The sequence below is a fragment of the Perognathus longimembris genome, unplaced genomic scaffold, assembly GCF_023159225.1.
Source record: "Perognathus longimembris pacificus isolate PPM17 unplaced genomic scaffold, ASM2315922v1 HiC_scaffold_4562, whole genome shotgun sequence".
Lineage (NCBI taxonomy): Eukaryota > Metazoa > Chordata > Mammalia > Rodentia > Heteromyidae > Perognathus > Perognathus longimembris.
Window position 1 is genome coordinate 120949 of NW_025959893.1, and position 20624 is coordinate 141572.

Here is a 20624-nt window from a genome sequence, read left to right on the forward strand (position 1 = left end):
TTTTGAGCTCTACATATATTTTGTTTATTTATTTATTTATTTATTTTTGCCAGTCCTGGGGCTTGGACTCAGGGCCTGAGCAATGTCCCTGGCTTCTTTTTGCTCAAGGCTAGCACTCTGCCACTTGAGCCACAGCACCACTTCTGGCCGTTTTCTACATATATTTTAGATGTGAGGCCTTTGTCCATTGTATGGCTGGTAAACATCTTCTCCCGCTCTGTGGGCTTTCTGTTTATCTTGCAAACAGCTATGTCCTTTGCCCTGCAGAAGCTCTGCAGTTTGATGCAGTCCCATTTGTCCAACCTTTCTTTGATTTGTTGCGTTTCTGGGCCTTTATTAAGGAAGTTTCATCTGAGGAGCCCAAGTGTTTCTCCTATTCCTTCTTGTAGTGTTTTCAGAGTATCTGATTTTACTTCGAGGTCTTTGATCCATTTGGAATTTATTTTGGTGTAGGGTGATATATAAGGATCTAGGTTTAATTTGTTACAGGTGTTGAACCAGTTTTGCCAGCACCATTTGTTGAAGAAGCTATCTTTCTTCTATCTTATTTTTTTAGTTCCCTTATCAAAGATTAAGTAACCATACTCCTGCAGGTTCATTTCTGGGTCTATAGTTCTGTTCCATTGGTCCTCAGGCCTGTTCTTGTGCCAATACCAGGCTGTTTTTATTACCATAGTTTTGTAATACAGTTTGAAGTATTGAAATCCCTCCAGCACTGTTCATTTGACTTAGGATAGCTTTTGCTATTCGGGGTCTTTTGTTGTTCCATATGAATTTCTGGATTGCTTCCTCTATTTCATTAAAGAATGGTGTTGGAATTTCGATGGGCATTGCATTGAATTTGTAGATAGCCTTTGGCAATATTGCCGTTTTGACAATTTTAATCCACCCAATCCAGGAGCATGGGAGGCTTTTCCATTTTCTTAGTTCTGACTTAATTTTGTTTTTCAAGGTTTTAAAGTTCTCCTCAAAGAGGTCTTTCACTTTTTTGGTTAAGGTTATTCCTAGGTAATGTATGTTTTTTGAGGCTATTGCAAAAGGAGTTGCTTTCCTGATTTCAGCCTTGCTGTTCTGGTCTTGGTGTATAGAAAAGCCTTTTGAGTTTTGAGGATTTATTTTATATCCTTCTGTGTATATCAATGTTTATTCTCTGATCTCATGTGCTTGCATCATCATCATCATTATTATTATTATTATTATTATTATTTTGGCCAGTCCTGGGCCTTGGACTCAGGGCCTGAGCACCCTCCCTGGCTTCTTCCCGCTCAAGGCTAGCACTCTGCCACCTGAGCCACAGCGCCCCTTCTGGCCATTTTCCATATATGTGGTGCTGGGGAATTGAACCGAGAGCTTCATGTGTAGGAGGTAAGCACTCTTGCCACTAGGCCATATTCCCAGCCCTTGCTTGCATTTTTTATGCTTCCATCAGATGGGTGAAATTATTTTTCTTGAGGTTTGGATACAGCTATGATTTTGTTGGATAGGTTTTTAATACCTCAGTTTTCATCATCAATTTCTCTTACATAGATTTGATCTCTGCAAATTCTTGTGTGTTGCCTTGCTACCTTCTGAATATTCCTTTTCAATGATGTTGGTTGTTCATTCTAGTTCCTCTGCTTTTTATTCAACCCCGGATGTCCTGTTTTCAACTTCGTTCAATCGATTGCCTAGGATTTCCGCCATGTTTTGTAATGAGGGTGATGGAACTCTTCTGGCTTATCTCTGTATTGAATTCCTCTCTTATCTCATACATGACCTTCTTTTCTTTATTTAGATCTAGTCTTTCTGACTTCTGTATCATATAGTTGTTGGAAATATTTGGGTGTTAAGGAGGACTAGGAGGTGAAGGTACCCTAACCAGAGATAAATAGATAAGACAGAATCTAGTATGTGTTGGGAGAAGGACAATAACTGTATAGTTCTTTTCTTCTCTGGGACTTTATATTCATAGAGATCCCTAACTTCAATTATTTATCTCCAATCACGTTTTTGAGAGTTTCTCATGCTGTTCTATGTATCAGTAATGAAAGCCTCAGCCCCGAAGGCCACCCCCACAGCCAAGTGTACTGCCAGCAAGCTGACAGGCCTGCCCTGGGCAGGGAGAGCACCTGTCCTTGAGCGAGGGGGGTTACATGGCTGGGGGTGGAGAAGGTCACTAGGGACGGGAGTACTCTGCAGTCTGGCTTGCGTGGGACGTGCAGTTTGTGAGGTACACGAGAGCGGGCGATTCTCTTGGGGCAGGGCTAGGGTTTACGGGTGCAGCTGCCTGTGTCACCTGGGAAGGCCTGCATCAGCTCATTTGGGGGGGGGGGATCTGTGTGGCCAGATTCGGGAAAAGGTCATGCTTCGTAGCAAGGCCTAAGACAGCAGAGTGATTCCTGAGATGGCGGAGGTCAGGCTACCATTCCTCTTTTTTCTTTTTAAAGTGTTGATGGGGATACCATGTTGGGGTGTCATCTTCTGCATCAGCTTCCTGCTGGATAACGGGCAGGGCCCTGTGGAAGTATCCTCTGGGGGAGCAGCGGCATGGGGTCACCCCAGTATCTGATTGGCTGCCTCGTGGGCGAAGGCTCTTGCTCTTTCTGTGAGAGGTTGTGCCGGTATCGGGTCCTCAGGATGCTTTGATGTCAAGTCTTCCAGAATGCTGGGCAGGCTCCGCTCCACTCATCAGCTACACATGAGCATTATGTATTATAGCAATTTGTGTTAGCATGAATAATATACAAGACCTGAGAAGATAAGTATTTATGCATCTTGGGTTATTATTAAAGTCGGTGGGCTCTTATTCTTTATTGTATTGCTGGGATCAAGCACACGGCCTCTCTCATATTCTACTAGTGAGCTATATTTCTAACCATGCTGACTATATTATTATAGCTGTACTCATAAGGCCAGTCAAAAGTTTCAGAAAAAAGGCTAGATGTTTGATTTACTGTATCATATAGGGGGCAAAAGGAAAAGAGATTTACTGGGCATATGTCATGAATAAGCCACTCTTAGAATGTATTTTTATCTACATTTTTTTATCACATAGAATTTTTGCTAGTACAGCATTTCAATTGGGATTTCCTTCCTTAAATGTTTGAAGGAACATAAATTATACAACAAACCAAAATGTTTTGAAAATTTAGAGAAATGTAACCAAGAAATAAGCAACAGACTAATATTCACACAAGTTTTGAAATTAACCTTACTTTTCTATTTTGTTATTTTTTTTAAGGCTGGAAAAGACTTAAAATTATTCTTGGCATATTGTTCAGAATATGCAGAACAGCTAGAAGAATCAGTTACTGAAGAATGTACTGTATGTATTCTGGGTAAAGGGCTAAGAACAAACTTAAAACTGGTGTTTGTTACTGCAAATTTAATGTCATGTCAATGGATAATATTAGCCTGCATTCAAACATTTAATTAGTCATAAAGTGTATTTAAAGTAATTGCTTTTATTTACTCTTCACATAGTCACGTAGATGTATGAATTTTCTTCACAGCATTGATAGTAGCGTACTTTAGGCTGAAAAACTATTGTTTTATTTCGTGTTTTTTTTTAAATGCACTTATAACAATAACAATAAGAAACCTCTTGTTTCCATATCTTGGAGTTCATTTCATTTAGCATCATCTTATATGATCATTTATACATAGCTCTTGAGCTATTGTGATCCTCTGCTAGGACTATCCTAGACATATATTAATTATCACCGGTGAGGGAAACCATGGAATCTCTGATTCTTTGAGTCTGGTTCACTTCACTTAATATGATTTTTTTCCCCAAGTCTTTCTATTTCCTTACAAATTCTTTCTGATGGAAGCATAGAATTCAATTGTGTATATGTACCATATTTTCTTGATCCATTCATCTTCTGAGGGGCATCGGGGCTGGTTCCATATCTTAGCTATGGTAAATAATGCTGCAATGAGCATCGTTGTGCTGGTAGCTTTAGTGTGGTCTTGTTTGCGATCCTTTGGGTAAATGCCCAGAAGTGGGATTGCTGGGTCACACCCTGAGTATTGTACATATGTTTATCTGAATCAGGGATGGGAAGAGAACCTTAAAATTGTGGGACAAAGGACAAAGGGTGAACCAATTGCAACAGCAATATTCACAAGACAATATGTTGGAAATTAACCATACAACTTGGGTGAAGGGGGGGAGGTATTGGAGGAAAGGGAACGTATGAGAAAAAATGAGGGACTGGGTAATATCACAAGTTTGACATGAAGTGTACTCACTGCTTTATGCAGCTGTAACCTCTCTGCACATCACCTTGACAATAAAATTAAATAAAAAGATGGAATAAAACAAAATAATGCATCTATAGCTGGATGCTGATGGTACATGCCTGAATTCGTGCTACTGGTGGAACTGAGATCTGAGGATTGTGGTTCAAAGCCAGCCTGGTCAAGAAAGTCTGCGAGACTCTTATCTCCAATAAATTACGAACAGTGGCAGAAATGGAGCTGTGGCTCAAAAGAGGTAGAGCCTTAGCCGTGAGCAAAAGAAGCTCAGAGACGGTACCAAGGTCTTGAGTTCAATCACCAGGACTGGCAAAGAAGAAAAGAAGAGAATAGCTTGACAAGAAATGTACTCACTACCTTACGTATGTAGTTGTAGCATTACCTTGACAATACAAATTTAAAAAATAAATATAATGTCTTAAATAAGATGACTGACTTTAAAATGAAAGTAGACAAAAGGGTATAAAAACTACTACAGTACTATTTCCCAAGTATGTAACTAATAGTAAATACTTTGTAATTTACTTTCATTTGAAATATAGATGATGATCTCATTTCCTTTCGAAAATTTTGTGTATCCTTAGTGGAAGATGAGTAATTTTTTTTTTTTACTAAGTTTTGAAATTTTTATAGAAAATAGATAAAGCATTTCCAAATAAAATTTAACATTTCATTTATAATATTGTTTTAAATCATTGTATGTTTGTATTTACCTATAAAATCCCTGAAAAGATTCACTGATTTATATTGGACTTATCAGAACTTTATTGCCTTTGTTCTTTAATTATGTAGTGTCAACCACTCTCAATTCTTTCTGATTATTTTATCTTCATAATTAAGTTCTGATTCACGTTTTGTTTTGGGTATTGCTTTGCTGCTGTATATGTGTTATTAATTTTGTTTTGGTTTAACTTTTAAATATTTTCTCATTTGAATATTTCTAGCCATCTTTAAATTTCATTTTTCATAAACAGAATGTGATTGAATTTTATTTTCAGAATCGACATATGTATCTGTTCCACTTGCCTGTTGAGAAGAAATTATTGTTCTTAAACAATAATTAGATAATTCTAAGTGGTTTATTTGACTGTTTATTTCTACAGGGATAATGTGTTGAATATCTTCTTTTTTGTCTTTTTCTGTAGCACTTAAATGATACACTCTTAAATATAAATTATTACTTCTAATTTTAAAGTCATATATGTTCACTATAATAAATTCAAGCACGGAAAAGGCAACAGAGAATTGAAAGTCCTTTTTACCTTCATTCCTCCTTTTTCATTGTCATTTATCATTGTCATTACTGATGATAGAGTATTTTTCTGGTTACAGAGTATTCCATAAATATATAAACTACAAGCCCTTCTCCATATTTCTGTTTCTCATTAGTTGGCACAGTAATGGAAATGTGTACTTTTTAGAGGATATTCTGTATGCATATAAGCTCTATGTATACTATGTCCTTTATTCATGTTATCAGTAAACATTTGAGTTGTTTTCAATTATTGACTATTATGAAAATGCTGTGGTGAATATGGTTATTTAAATATTTCTGAAAGATATGAGTATACATCCCCAAACTCTACATATAATTAACTAAGGAAGTAAAATATTTTTAAAATGAAAATATATATCATTTATAAAAGAAATCAAGACCTTAGAAGACCTTCCAGTCTCATGGTTCAGCAGAGCCAATATTGTGAAAATGGCCATACTGCTGAAAGCAATCTATAACTCAATGCAACCCCTACCAAAATTCCAATGGCAGTCTTCACAGAGGCAGAAATATGAATGGTAAAGCTTACAGGGAGACACAAAAGACCTCAAATATCAAAACAAACAAACAAGCAATCCTGAGCTGAAAGATCAATGGGAATATCACCATAGCCTTACTTTATCCATATCAGAAGCCATATTAACAATGAAAACAGCATGTTATTAGGACAAAAACAAGTATAAAAATCAATGGTACAGAATCAAAGACTCAGAAATATGCCTACACAATAGTTAGCCAGCTAACTTTTGACAAAGATGCCAAAAAATATAATTTGTGGAAAAAAAAGATAGCCTCCCTAACAAACTGTTGAAGAAAGAAAACAATGAAAAATACAGGCATAGATAGAATCTCTGAACAGAAACCCAATAGCTCAGCAAATAACAACAAGGATTTGACAAATGGGCTTACATAAATGTAACAACTTCTGTGTAGCAAAGCAAACTGGCATGCACCGAAAAGTTTTTGTTATTATCTGTCACCAGAGCAATAACTAAGCAACTCAGTTATTCAAGACCTCAAAAAATATCTAACTTCAAAATAAACAACCAAATAGTGAGCAAATGAATTGAAATGTGTCAAAAGGTGAATATAAATGAGCACTAGCACAAAGAGATGTTTAAAATTCCTGAGTATCAAATGAGACACAAATCAAAACAACACTTCAATTTGATACCTCTGCAGTTACAGTCGGTACCATCAAGAAGAAAACATCAACACATACTGGTGAACGTACAGGAGAAAAAGATGAGGATGTGAACTGGTATAGCTATGGAAGAGGTGTCTTTAAAAAGCTAGCAATAATTGAGTGCTAGCTAGTGGTTTACATTTAGGCTAGCTGTTCAGTAGCTGTGTCTTGAGGACGTCAGTTCAAAGTTAGTCTTGGTGGAAAAGATCACAGAATAGCCAGGAACAGGGCGAAGGGAAAGCTTGGCTCACGTGGTACAGCACTAGTCCAGCAATAAGATGAACAAGTAGTAGGCTCTGAGTTCAACCCCTGTATTGAAAAACAAAACAGCTAAGAGTAGACCCAATGGTAGACACTTGGGCATATTTCAGAAGCAATATTAATTGGTATATGAGAAAGACACTTGTTTATTCAGCTTATTTCACTCTGCTTACTTCAGCTATTTTCACAATAGCTAAGGTATGTAGGCAGCAGCCTAGAACACCTGCAACTTCTTAATGACTAATGGAATAGTTTTTAGCCATAAAGTGGAATTACAATATTTGCAGCAAAGTGGATAGAACTAGAGATCTGTGAAGATGGGATAAGAAAACTGTCTGAAAACTGTTGAGGAATGGGAGGGTAATGAAGGCACACAGAGTAAGAGGATTAAACTAACTAGAAGAATAACATATACATACATAAAATATCACAAGGAAATATTTTTGCACAATTAATATGCACCTACAAAAATCAAACTTCTTAAAATGGCTTTATAAAAGAGAGAAGGTGAAGACAGAGAAAGAAAAAGGGTATGAACACCAGGTTTCTTTGAATAACACCTTCCATATGAAAGTCATAATTACGTTTGGGAGAATTTCTATATGGACTTGCTTAGTGGCCCAGAATATCCAAGCCAATCTTGAAAGAAAAGACAAATGCTCCCGAATTTTCACTGTTTCTTACTTCAAATCGTTTTATAAAGTAACAGTTATAGGTGATATTGGAATAAAACGGAGGGCGTGGGCTAGCTGATTTTGGCAAAGGTTCCAAGATCCACACAGTGGTGTGCAGATTTAGTTTGCATCCGTGTACAAGGACACTGGTCGATATCTTTCCGTTTCCGGGGTTTGTATCTTTTTCTAGTTTGGTATTAGTGTTACACTGGCATTGTGGAATGAGTTTGGTTGTGTTTCTTCCATTCACATATTTAGAGTAATTTGAGAATTAGTATTTATGGTCTAAGGAAGGACTGATAGGAAATAAAAAGAAGATTTGACAGAATTGAGAAGTAAATTCTTCCATTTCTGCACAGGACGTTGCCTGGCTATCTACAGTGGGGGAGTGTGTGTGTGTGTGTGTGTGTGTGTGTGTGTGTGTGTGTGTGTGTGTGAAAGTCCCGGCTCCTTATCTCGGAGTTAATTGTTTTTTTAGTATTAAGTGGTCACACAGGAGGTTACAGGTCTCTATCTCTGGTTAGGAGTACATTTTTGTGTGTGGCAGAATGGATTTCAATTCTGAACTTTGCACTACTTGGCCATAAATGCATCATCTGAGCCACATCCACTGCTGTTTATTTTAGTATAATTTTAAGATCAGATTTTGTGTCTTTTTAAGGACTGATGGCTTTCCACCCATGGTCCTCCGATCTTTGCTTCCTACCTCCATGGCTTTATAAGCCTGTTCTACCACTTCTGGCTTGGGGCTTGAGATAAAGTCTCACCGATTTACTTAAGCTGACACCGAATGACAATCTAAAATTCTTATATCTCTGCCTGGCAATAAAGCCAGGATTAAACACACTATTTTTAATTTTTAGCATAGGTGAAAATTGAACACATGAGCAGTTTTACTGTGATATTTCTTTACATGCACAAATGAACTTTATTAAATATCCCCCCTCCCCCCATTTACTCCTTTGTCTCTACCTCTTCTTTTAAACATTTTTAATTTTATTGCCAAGGTGATATACAGAGGGGTGTCAGTTACAGACATAAAGTAGTGAGTACGTTTTTTTTTTTGGTCAGACTTGTTCCCCTTCCCTTATTTTTCTCCCATTTACCCTCCGCCTGGAGTTGTACTTATTTTCCAACATATTGTCTTGTGAATATTGCTGTTGCATTGGTTTGGCCTTTGTCCTTTGTCTCAACATTTTGATATCTACCCCCACTTTTTAATCTTTTGCAAACTTCTTTAAATGGAATCGAGTGCATCATTTTAGGTAGTATAATGGTATCAAGTTATCACAATGAGCACCATAAGTATGTATATGTGCCAGTTAAAAGTAAAACATTAAAAAAGAATAAAAATTAAACAGTAATAAGATAGGACCACTTACCTAATAAAATGGACAAAATCGAACCATTGATGATAAATAGCAGTAATGTACATAGAGCAACAAGAATTATCATTAATTTCTGATAGAAATATAAGGTGATAACATATTTAATTAGTGTCAAGTAGTAATATATTTAATATCTTGATATGTTAATTTCTTTAGCACAAATCAAATTATATTAAAAATGTAAAGATAATTTGTTCCAGTTGAACTTTATATTTAAAATAGAATAAAATGCTGTTTGAAAATGTCTTTAAATTTTATTTATCATTTATGGTTGGAAAAAAGAACAGGGTATTTGTAAATTCTCTTGGGGCCTCTTAGTGGAGATGCATATAAGATAGAAAATAATTTTATTCTAGTTTTAAGTTGTCTATAAAAGTGAAATAAGACAGTCATTAAATACAAATAAATAGAAACATAATAAAGATATATTTTAGCAATGAGTAGTTTTATGGTTGAAAGTTATAAAATGAATGAAAAATTGTAACATATTACAAAGATTTATTTTTAAATATACTAATTAAAACTTTATTTTTCAGATTTTGAATTCTCTTTTCAAGGTATGTTCTATGCATTGCAGAATAAACTTATTACAATTTAGTACATACCAATTAACAAAGCAAATTTCCCTAAGTTTTGAAGCAATGACAGAACTTGCACATTTGCTACTTTATAGATTCAAAAAAATATGCAATTTTATGTTGCATTATCCCTGTTCTGAGTCGTAAGTGATTCTTGAGAAGGGACTGATGCTGGAAACATTATGGAGCACAGATCCAATGTACACACATATTTATGTCAATGAAGAATTTTAGCTTATTTTATTTTACTTGTTAATAACTCTTTTCTTTATTTTTCAAAAGTGGTTTCAACAACAAGTCGATCAGATGGAGGAGGTAAATATTTGTTTATTGATCATTAAATTAATGTTTTTCATTCATTTCAAAACGAATTTGCAGTATATGTAAATTATTTTTTTGGTTAATAACAGCCAGATATAAAGTAATTTTGTAAGAAAAGTATTTGTGGATGGAACAATATGTTTCTCTATAATTGTGTATTCTTAGTCTGACTGACACATTCTTTCTCTTAAATTTGAATGTCAAATATTTAGCTATATCCCCTTTCCTAATTTGCATAAAAAGTGACAAGGAAGGATTTATTAACTATTTCTCCTGTATTTAAAAAGCATGAACACAAGTCCAAATTGTGCATATTTTTCTAAATTTGCCATGATATTTAACTCATCTGTTCTGCATTTGTGATTTTCAACTTGTTTAATACCAGCTTGAAAATGACTGACCTCTGACTTATTCCATTTTAGAAAATACTTTGTATATCCTTCTAACATAAAAGATAATTTTAAAGTTAGCTTTAGTGATTTATAGAATTATTCTATAGGACCATTTTCTCATTTATTCCAATTAAACACACTTTAAAAGCCCTGGCTCATTAAAGAAATGAAAAATCATTTATTTGAAATATAAATACATGATTAAGAAATGAAGGTGAGACTTATTACTTTATCGCTAGTTTCTGAGAGGAAGGGCTTCATGGTATACAGGCTCCTAACTTTAGAACAGTTATGGCTGATATTGGGAAGAGGTGTTTTTTTTGAATATGCCATTTGGTTTTTATCTTTGCAGAGAAGTAGGATTGAGGAAAGAATTTTCTGTAGTCTCTTGCAAAATTCATTCTTTACAATTTCAAATAAATTTAGCTTACCTTCTGCTTTCTTATATTTTAAATCTAGATACTTCTTCTGAAATCTTTTCTTCGTGATTGTGTCTACTTTTCTTTCTAGGTTCATTTTTCTGTCAGTGTGCATGGCGTATACCATATCTTGCCTCTCCATTCTTTGAATTTTTCTACCTTTGGCTTGTACTTTCAGTCACATTCTGGACCTGTTAACCAAATTTTCCTATTTTTTATATAAAAACAATCACTTTTTTTTTTAAGGCAATCGAGTCTTAAACTATATAATTTTATCACTCAAGTTACAGTTGATAGCAGTACCATACATTATGGTAACTGCTATTGTGTGAACGTCAGTAAGTATACTTACAGAAACAAATAGGTATGATGACACTGGGCCACTATTACACATGTGGTCTGTCATTGGTTGAAATGACACTATATATGAGATAACTATTTTGTATATGAAATTTAAAAAATGATTGCAATGCTTTGAATGCTGATCCAGTCTTTCTGACTTCATTCAGACCTAGGATGACCCTGGGGCTAGTGACTCCCACTTGGAGTCCTAGCTACTCAGGAAATTAAGATGTATAGATAAAGTTTCATGTCCAGCTAGTCACAAAAGTTGGTGAGGCCTTAGTTTTGATTAGCCAGCAAAAGCTGTAAGTGGACATGTGGATCAAGTGACAGAGGGCCAACCTTGAGTAAAAAAAAAGCCAAGCACTGAATACAAGTCCCAGGACATGGTCATACTCAAAAGAGATACAGTGTATTTATTCAGATTTTATATTCTCTTTGCTAAATTTTCTCAAGAATACACACTGTATTATAGTAAATTGGTTAACTTTTCCAAACTGTTTGTTTGTTATTCCTTTCTAAGAAAACTTAACCCTATGATTCAGTTGTGAAACATTGCTAATGAAAATTACATGATTGGCCGCATACAATTTCTCCAAGTACTACCTGGAAATTGTACTGCACTTTTAAAATGAAACTCAGCCTTTGTTGTCTCTTGTCTCATTTCTGTGCCATTTTCATTTTCACTCCCAATCTCTTTCAATCCCCTAAAAAGCAAGTTGTTGATTGAAATTTCCTTACCTACTACAACACATTTGTCTAAAATCACGTTACCTTCTAGCTTCTTAAGAAAACACCTTGTCTTCCATTTATACTGAAGACATTCTTTCATTTTGTTATGGATTTTTCTTCTTTTTGATTCTCTCTGGTACATTGTGTCTAAATCATGTGCCTTTTAGCTTTTTTCTTTCTTTCTTTCTTTTTTTTTTTTTTTCTGAGGCTTGAACTCAGGGCCTGGGCTCTGTTAGTGAGCCTTTCTGCCTCTGTGTCCTCAAGGCCAGCACTCTACCACTTGAGCCCAAGTGCCATTTTCTGATTTTTCTGAGTAGTTTCTTGGAGATATGAATCTCTTGGACTTTTCTCTCTGGGCTGTCTTTGAACCATTATCCTCAGATTTCAGCACCCTGACTAGCTAGGATTACAAACATGAGCCACTGGCACTGCCCCTTTTAGTTTTAAATTAAATTTATTTCTCTTGTTTATAATTTATTATTCTCCATTTAAATCCTATATCTGTAACTGTAATTTTTATTTATTTCTGAAATAGTTTATATGTGAATTTACTCATATTAGGGAAACAGACATTGGATTATAGTTGGTTATAAACAAAACTCAAGATTTATAAGTGAATGGAGAGAAATAGTACAGATAATGTTTGGGCAGTAAAACCAATTGGCTTTATTTAAAATTTTTAATTCAGCTGAAACTGGCAGCAAGGAAAATGATAATCTGGGAATTTTGTCCTTTGTAAGAGCCTACAAGTCTATGAAACAATATCATTTTGTTTGCTATGGATACCTATAAAACAATTAGAAGTCAGCTATCAGGCTCCTATAGTAGATTTATAGGTAAATTAGATTCTATATTAGTTTAGTACAAATGTGTTCTTAATTCCAAAGTACATTTCAATCTACCCATATTGAATTCCCATGTTGTTCCTGAAAATGTTTGATAGTGAATGAAGTATACAATTTTTTTATCACAATCCCAATTAACATTATTGATCATTTTCTCATTTTAAAGACTCCATTTCCTTGTTTTCTGCAAGTTATCCTACTGTGACAATTGCTTAGACTTTTTGTTTCAATCTTTTTCAGGGTTATCTCTTTTTCCAAACCAGTAAATATTGGCATGCCTCAAGATCTTATTTTTTGGCTACATTTTTTCTTTCATACATTTCACCTGGATAACTTCATTCAATTTTTTAATTCATGAAGTATTAACTTTGTGCTGGTGACTTATCAACAAACGTTTCCAGCTCAAAATTGTGCTTTGAATTCCATATTTGTTGTACCTTGATACAATGAGTTAAAACTAATACCCACGTTAACCCTTTTTCAATGTTTCCTATCTTGGTGAATGGTAGTAGTACCACTTCCCCAGTTAGATAAAGAAGCAATTTTATTAGTTCCCAAGTGTGCAGCCCAACCACAAATTGCTTTTTTTTTTTTTTTTTTTTTTTTTTTTTTTATTTTTATTTTTTTTTTATTTTTTTTTTTTCTCAAATTTTTATTTTCAAACTGACGTACAGAGAGGTTACAGTATCATACGTTGGGCATTGGATACATTTCTTGTACTGTTTGTTGCCTTGTCCCTCATGCCCCCCTCCCTCCCCCCCTTCCCTCCCCCCCGCCCAGTTGTTCAGTTCACTTACACCAAACAGTTTTGCAAGTATTGCTTTTGTAGTTATTTCTCTTTTTTTACCCCGTGTCTCTCGAATTTGGTATTCCCTTTGAATTTCCTACTTCCAATACCAGTAAACACGGTTTCCAATATACTCAGATAAGATTACAGAGATAGTGTAGGTACAAACATAGGAAGGTGATACAAAACATCATCAATAATAGAAACTACACATTCACATAGGACGTTGAAAGTAGTTATAACTGTGATATATCACTCGTTTCCATATCATGGAGTTCATTTCACTTAGCATCATCTTATGTGTTCCTAAGGGTATAGCTATTGGGCCTTGTGATGCTCTGCTATGGCTTGCCTAAACCTGTACTAATTATTCCCAATAAGGGAGGCCATAGAGTCCATGTTTCTTTGGGTCTGGCTCACTTCACTTAGTATAACTTTTTCCAAGTCCTTCCATTTCCTTACAAATGGAACAATGTCATTCTTTCTGATAGACACAAATTGCTTTTTAAAAATTAAATATGTCATTTTCTCTTTGTATCTACATTTTATAAATTAATCAATTAATTTCCAGAAGAAATCCCTAACAAACAGTTACACTTCTGATATGGTGTTCCAACTTTTCAATGTTTACATCCACAACAAATTTGATCAAATGCTTTTTCATGGTGGACTTATCACTAGATAATTAATCATGGATGTGGCATCCTATTCTATGAAACATATTAATTCTCCTTACCACTCTTTCTTTTTGGTTCTATTTAAAAGGCCCTCATAAACAAAAGGGCCTAAGTTTACCAATATAGACCAAAGAATAGCAGCTTTATAAATACATGCTAACTTTTTGAATTTAGTAGCTGAACATTATAGACATTTTAGAAAAAAAGTTGCATTCTATAATTATGGTAATAAGGATAATCTTAGAATTTAAGTAGCAATTATTTTAGAATCTCTCTAGTTATTTTGAGTTGCATTTATTGTTATTGAGCTTCTTTAAAATTCTATATATCAAAAGAGTAAATTGAATATTTGAGCTGAAGTTCTCATTTAGATTTAGTTCTACTGATAACTACCCATAGAAACATATACAGAAAATAGGATACCAGCTCTGGTTATATCTAGGAATAACTAATATTCAAAAGTTATTCATATTCAGTGAGGGAAATAATGAAATGTCTTTGAGGTATGGTATCAAAATGGCTATTTTCTATGTAACCTGTTAATTTTACTGTTTTAGATAAGTAGAGATCAAAATATTTTAGAAGATCTTCCAGTAGCTGCTGAAAAACCTTCTTTGACCTTTGCACAAGTAGTAAAGCTAATAGGAAAACTAGAAAAACTGAGAAATTTTGTTAAACATGCACCTAAACATATCGAGAAATCCATGTAAGTTAATGAATAATTGAATGAAATATAACATGGGGTAGATAATAAGAATCAAATGAAAGATTGTAGTTGGGTATTACTACTACACGTAGAGCTTCTAAACAAAGTCAGAATGTTTCATTTCCTCAGTTTTGTTTGATAATTTTAAGAATATAGATGTCAGTCATTGTACAGTGGAGTACCCATTAGTCTGATGTGAGTTTTCATTTCAAATTCAGTTCAGTTGCAATGAACGTTTTGTTTCCACTAATAATTTTTCAAATGCTTAGTAGCCATACTTTTATTAGTAAAGAATTTTATAGGACACAACTAGCTTTAAATATATATATATATATATCTTATGAGATCTCAATTTAATAAATGCATTCTCAATAATAAACAGGAAAATAAGGCCTAATGAATATTTACTTGAACATGAATATCAAATTATATAACCAACTTAAATTTTTTATTTACAAATAACCATTTTACGCATTGTTATGAATTAACATAAACATAGTATATACACGAAGGCCTTATATATCATATTATTAAAACAAAAATTACCCAGAGCTTCAGGGGCTACTTTTTAGGAAGACATTACTATTTTATGTTACTTAGTTTAATTTGTTATCACATTTTACCGTTACACTATCTCATTTTGAGTTCAGCTATTCACATTCTTACTCTGCTTTATTGCTCATGGCTGATCTCTACCACTTAAGCCATTTTCATTCTTCATAGGAGTGGAAGTCTCACTGATTTTTCCACCTAGGGAGGCTCTGAAGCAAGCTTCTCCAGGTCCTAAATCCTGAGTAGCTAGGAACCTAAGCATAAGCCACAGGTAGTTGGCACAGTGGTTTGTTGATATCTCTATGTATCAGTGAGATGATTGTCATGGGAATTGCATAACTAAATCTTGAGTTCAGAGGTAAACTCAATGGAACTATATATTCATACTTATCATTTTACTTTCTAGTGGTTAATAGACATTATTCTACTAACTTCACATGTAAACTCTCTTGTTATCCTTACAAATGCCTCCTTATAAGTATGACATTTTACCTGTATTTCAATAGATGAGGAAATTGAAGTTTAGAGAGGTTAACTATAACAGCACTGACAGCTATGTATTATCAAAGAGAAATCTATTTTTTTCTGCCAGTTTATTTTTTGTTAATTTTGCTATTAATATTGTGAATGTGTATAATTATATTCACAATACACACAGAACACATAGAATTATTCTGAGTATTACTAGTGCATTTCTATAACAGTTATGAGAAAAATTAAAATATTCAAATTAAATACCATGAATTTAAATGTCTAGCCTAATTCTAATGATTATCTTTTACTTGATTAAGGAATTTTGTGCATTTTTATTCACTTTTTGACTGTTTTTATGGTATTTTTAAAAAAGTGATGTGCAATTTTCATACGTTTTTGTGTTTAAAAATATTTTTATTATCTTTACATAGTTGTACAAAGGAGTTACCATTCACCAAAGCAGTTTATGAAAGCAGTGCCCCTTGATCAACGTCGTCCATTTCAACATTTTCACAGACCCCTCCCAACACACTTCTCACATCACTTTCACTAATTTTTAGATTATGTAGTGAATTTTCTGGTGTTTATCAAAGCGGTTTATGTATACAATGAATCTTGATTTGTGTCATTCCTTCAATTCTCATGCTGTGTAATTTAAACTCTTATTTTTGATATATTGAAATATGTTCATTAATGCTTTAACAGAGAACGTGAAAACTTGTTGGCAAAGAAGAAAAGTTATGAAATTATTCAACAACAAATTGAAGGTGAATATTAATGTTTTATAAATATTTTAAATTCATGGGACTGCCTAAATATTTTAACACTTGAGACTTATAGTTTTAATTTTTACAGTTATGAAGGTATACAATAATAAAGTTAGGAAGTGAGTTTGATATTTCTATATATTATATTACTTTCCAGATTCTTTAACTTCACAGTTAAAAGGAATATAAGCATATCACTCATTTAATTATAGTGTAATGCATGGTAAGGTATGTGTGCTTTTCATTGAGTTCATGTAAAGATTGAATTTATTCAAACTGAGGCAGTTAGGATTATTTTGTGTAATTATAAGGAAAGTATAGGACTTAGTCAAGTGAAGGACAAAAGTATTGGTTATTTTGGAAAGATCATAATAGCCGTCTGGGAATATGACCCAGTGGTAGAGTACTTGCCTCGTATACATGAAGCCCTGGGTTCGATTCTTCAGCACCACATATATGGAGAAAGCAAGAGGTGGTGCTGTGCCTCAAGTGGTAGAGTGCTAGCCTTGAGCAAAAAGAAGCCAGGGGCAGTCCTCAGGTCCTGAGTTCAAGTTCCATGACTGGCAAAAACAAGATCATAATAATACACAGAAACTAGATGGATGAGCATTTGCAAATAAATTGGTATATTAGAATATGAAGTGTTTATATAAAAGGTAGGAGAGGGACTTCTTATTGGATTTTTTCATATGTAACAGGGAAGCACTGAAACCTTTCTTTAAGAAAAAGGATAAATATCACTAAAATAATTTTGGACACTTTATAAGGGTTAAATTTGGGCAGAAAGTCAGAAATAGAAAATTTTGTTTTATATTTGGTAGGTGATAAACACCAATGATAGAACACTAATACAAGAGGAAAAAAAATTGAGAATATTTACTTGTGATTGGTAAAATGTAGTCATTGATATAAAAGAAAATGAAGTTAATAATTCTATCAAAACCACAAATGGATAAAAGAGGGAAACAGGGACTTTTGTTTAGCTCTGTTTGTTAAATCTTATCTATAATGCTCAAATCCCTAGCAAAAGATTATAGTCATCACGTTGATGAAAAGTTGATGATTTCATGCTTGAGCTATTACTACTCAGCTGTCTGATTGGAAGGACCTAGTATCGGTTGTCATGCTTTTTCTTTCTCTGGATCAAATTGTTTAAATACAAAGTATAATTGTTTTTAAAACAGAAGAGGGAAAACAAGAAAGGGCAGTAGAGGGGAGGAGTTTGATTATGTGCAAGAATGCAAATATCACTATGAAACCCCTTTGTCAAATTAAGGTGTGCAGATCTCAAAGAGGACTAAACCATCTAAACTCAATTAGATATTTAAGTGCCATTTGAAACTTATAGTAACAGATATTTTAATTATTTTAGAATTTATAAAATCCCACTCTGCTGAAGCACCTATATATACTTCAGGTACCAAACAAGGTAAGTCTCAATTATATCATTGTGTTGATACCCTCTATTTAGCTCACTTATAGCTATAACTTAAAGTAAAAAGTTACTATAACAAAAGAAATACCCTGGAGTTAGAAGCAATACCATTAATCTGGCTGTCAAGTAAATATTGAAATCCCTAGTTCAGGATCCATGATGCCTAAATGACTCATTTTTTGAATGGTGATATGGAAAACAGACTTTGGATAGAGGTTTTCAAATGTGATTATGACAACAGGCCTCTATAATGATAAATGCAGATGTTTTATAGGGTTTAATGCTAAGAACAATATATCATCTTAAATACACTGATGATTTGACCCCTGTGTACTTATTTGGGATATAAATGTATCTAACATTTTTGTATGACACATACTACATGGAAATAAAATATACTTGGATTATGTCATATTATTAGACAGAATTTTTTAAGCAATAATATATAAGAAAGACTTGCTAGTAATTGGAAAGCAAATACTTGGAGGAAGTTTCTGGTAATTTATTCCTATTTCAACTTGATCTTTAAATTTCAAAGTTTCTGTCTTCAAACACTGAAAGCAAATCAATTGAGAATACAGTATCCAGCAGTCAAGTATTCATTCAAAGGGCAAATTAAAACATTCCATAATGAACACAACCTAAAATACCACCAAGTCAGCACTACAGAAGATAATAAAAGATGTCCTGCATACAAATGATTAATATAAACACAAAACAGGCAGAGAAAACAGATCCTATCAGATGAGAAATAAACATAGGAAGCACAGCAGAGACACAACCCCCAAATGGAGAATAATATGATAGTTTTAACCACATATTCCAGTTCTCCAATCAATAGACATAGACGGATAGTTGGGTCAAAAAGCAAGACTGAATGATCTTCTGTCTAAAAGAGACATATGTAACTAACACAAACAAAATATCTACAGAAAGTGAAAAACTGGAACAAAATTTTCCAAGCTATGGATAAAGGCAGATTTCATATTAAAATTAGAAGAGACAAAGAAAGACACTTCATATCAATAAAAGTAACTCCACCAAAAAGACTTAATTTTAAATATTTGTATGCCAAATACTAGAGCACCAAACATTGTCAAACAAACCCTAGTGGACTTTAAAGCACATACAGATTCAAACAGAGTGATGTGAACTCCAATACACCATTGTCATCAATAGATAGATCATCCAGTCAAAATTCAGCAAAGAAACCTCATTTAATTGGTTACATAGGACAAGTGGATCTAATAAGTGCCTACAGAATATTTTACTCAGTAGCTATATAATACAAATTCCTTATGGCAGTCCTTATGCTAATTGAAATTACCCTTTGTAACCTGTCAGAACATAATGGAATAAAATTAGAGCTTAACAGCCAAAGTCACTAGAGAAAACACTCAAACTAAAGGAAATTGAACAAAACATTGCTCAATGAAAGTTCATAGCTATGAATACCTATATTAACAAACTAAAGAAATATCAGATTAGTACCCTGATGTCTAACTTCAAGATTGTAGAAAATCAAGAACAAGTCAATCCCCAACCCAGCATATAAAAATAAATACTAATGATTAAATCAGAAATAAAGGAGATATTAAAACATATATATAATAAATGAACAAAATAGAGTAGGCTTTTTTTTAAGTAACAAAACTGATAAGCCCTTAGCAAACCTGATTGAAGGAAGAAGAGAAGACAATAAACAAAATCAGAGATGAGGAAGAGAACATAACAACAGATATGTGTAAGATTCAAAATGTTATAAGGGAAGAATTTGTAAATCTTTATGCCAGCAAACTGGAAAATATGACAGAAATGGATGCATTCATAGATAAAATTAATGTAATAAAACTGAAGCTATAAACCACCGAAACAGATCCATAATAAGTAATGAAGTTAAAAAGCCAATAAAAAAGAATCCCAACAAGGAAAAGTACAGGCCCCGAATGATTTCACAGCTGAATTCTATCCGAACTGTAAAACAGAACCAACATCAATACTCATCAAATTTTTCCATGAAATAGGAAAAGAGAGATCACAACCAAATTATTCTATGAAGACAGCATCATACTAATCCCCAAACCAGACAGAGATTAAATAACAAAGAGAACTATGGATCAATCTTTTTTTTTTTTTAATGAGCAGAGATTCAAAACCTCATGGAATCCTATTCATCTGGTCTTTCATCCATCCTTGAGCATTTATCCAAGAGAACATGAAAAAGGCTAAATAAACTAAACCTATCAGCACAACCATGTTCATTGTAACGTTATTTACCATAGCCAAGACTTGAAACCAGTGGATGAATGGATCAAGAAAAGATGGTATATATACATACGATGGAATTCTACTCATCCATCAGAAAAAATGATATTTACCATTCTTAAGAAAATGGAAAGATTTGAAAAAATTGTATTTTGTGAAGTAAGCCAGACCCAGAGAAACAAAGGTTGCATGGTTTCCCTCATTGGTGGTAAACAGAATGTACCCATAAATGTATAAGTAAACATGCTGGAGGGTAAAAGAATAATATACTGGGAAATGAGAAATTATACAGGATTCTCTCTCTCTCT